Here is a 2103-nt window from a genome sequence, read left to right on the forward strand (position 1 = left end):
CTCTGTTTACTTTTTTCTGTGTTCTCACTACAGGTGGCCATACTCTGAAATGGGCTGGGTTCGGCAGAAATCTTAAAAAAAAAATTAAAAAATCCAACCCTAAAGACTTCCACCCCATTTTTTCTCCAAAAAATTTCTCAAATCTTTAGAGAAAAGCTGGGTAAAAGTAGAACATAATTTTATTTTTAGTATATGAACACAGTATTTCCACTTGACAAATCATTTGGCTTTCAGACTTTTTACAACCTCTGTACAGAATCTGTCAATAATTAGATGTTTCCTTCTGTAGCTGACCTTGCTGGTATTTTAAATGTTTATTTGTTTCACAAGAAACCTTCTTATGAACAACAATGTCATCTGACTCTTCCATCACATTTTTACTTGTATCCCGTCCCAGAATAGCAGTTGGTTGTTGCAAAATACTTTGATTCTGTTTCTGATTTCGGATCTTATTTATTTTACTCCCCATGGAAATTAAGAAATTCTTGAACATAAAAGGTTTGGGTTTTTTGAAACATCAGTTATCAAAATCAAAGCATTTCCTCAGCCTGCTTGTCACTCAAGTGCCCAAGATGCTGGTTCCTCACCTAGCCATTTCTCCCACTTGGACAGAGGGGAAAGCGCCTGTCTGGGAAGCAGAAGAAGAGGGCAGGTATTGCACAAAAAACTCTTGAGATTTTGATCCAGAATAAGAGGAAGCAGAGCTTTCAAGAGCTCCATCTTTCTCATCACAGAGAAAATCCTGTTGTGTATTAGAGATTGAGATATGTATTAGAGATTCTCTGTAAAAAGTGCCCCCTAATGGCTAATTGACCTTTGTGGAAAAAGCAATTGATTTTGCACAGCTGTTTTATCTTTTACTGTTGTGATAGCTTGGGGTCTCAGTCCTGCTAAGCCCAAACTCTCACTTGCCCATGCTGCTTACCTGCCAGCTTATTGCCTGCATCTAGATTTGAGTGAGCCAATTGGCTTTCCAATTGTTCCAGGCAGGAACACAGGTATAAAAGACTCTTGCTCATATATTACTGCAGGACACTATTGCCTCCTTATAATTCAAGGGTTTCCTCTGACTCTAAAAGAAGGCAGCAATACAGCTGAACAGGCACTATTTTGGGTGAGAGGTCTGTAGAAAATAGGGCAGGCTACAACTGACACTCAGCAGGAGCTCTGCTGCACTTCGGCTGCTTACTGAAACAAACGGGAACATTGCCTTTGATCTCTCTTTGCAGGCAATTTATATGAGTGTTCCTGGCTTTTGTGTGCTCTCGAGCGTGACACTGGTGGGCAAAGGAGCTCTGACTGCAGGCTAACTTTCTGCCACAGAAGAGACACAAGGCTCCATAAAAGCTCCAGGTAAAAACACATAATCCAGAATGTGGAAAACAGAGAAGGATAAATGGCTGAATCAATGACCTTTAAAACTTATTTCCAATGTTCAGCAGTTTCTGCTGTGTTTTGTTAAGGACAGACAGTGGTAGGCAGCAGTTTGGGCAGGAGTGCGCACAAGGCTGTAGTGAATCTTGTATCCCTTTGCCTCCCCTAGCAGGATCAGGCCCTGGCATGCATAGCCAGGCCCTGAATCTGTAGAGATTGTGAATTTGATCTCCATTCTTCCCCAGCAAATTAATATACTTTTGTAACATTCCAGAGCCAAAATACCCATTTTAGAGTTAAATTTCTGAGTGTTTCTGTCCTCTTTCTTCAGAGGGCCTGACATGTCACATTGCCTTCCCTTATGAAGGCGATTACGCTTTGCAAAGTGAATATAAAATGCTGGTCCTGATACAGCTGTGGTTTATACCACTGAGCAGCTCTGCACAGTTGTTACAGGCATGATGCTGATCCTGGAAGTTCTGGCTTCGCCCTTATTTGTCCTTTTACTTCAAAGTATTTCCTCCCCTCATCTTGCCTTTTTCTTTCTTCTTCAATTCTCTATTTATTTCACCCCATTTGGACTAAAAACCCAATCCATGAACTTTAGTACTGCTGATACCTCAATTCTGTGTTGCTTCAGTTGCACGGAGCTACCTATACCTAGACAGTTCTAATGTACCCATCCTGGCATGAGCAGTTTTCTTCCAAACTCACTAGCTACCAGCTCTT

Source organism: Nestor notabilis, unplaced genomic scaffold, assembly GCF_000696875.1.
Source record: "Nestor notabilis isolate BGI_N333 unplaced genomic scaffold, ASM69687v1 scaffold2479, whole genome shotgun sequence".
Taxonomy (NCBI): domain Eukaryota; kingdom Metazoa; phylum Chordata; class Aves; order Psittaciformes; family Psittacidae; genus Nestor; species Nestor notabilis.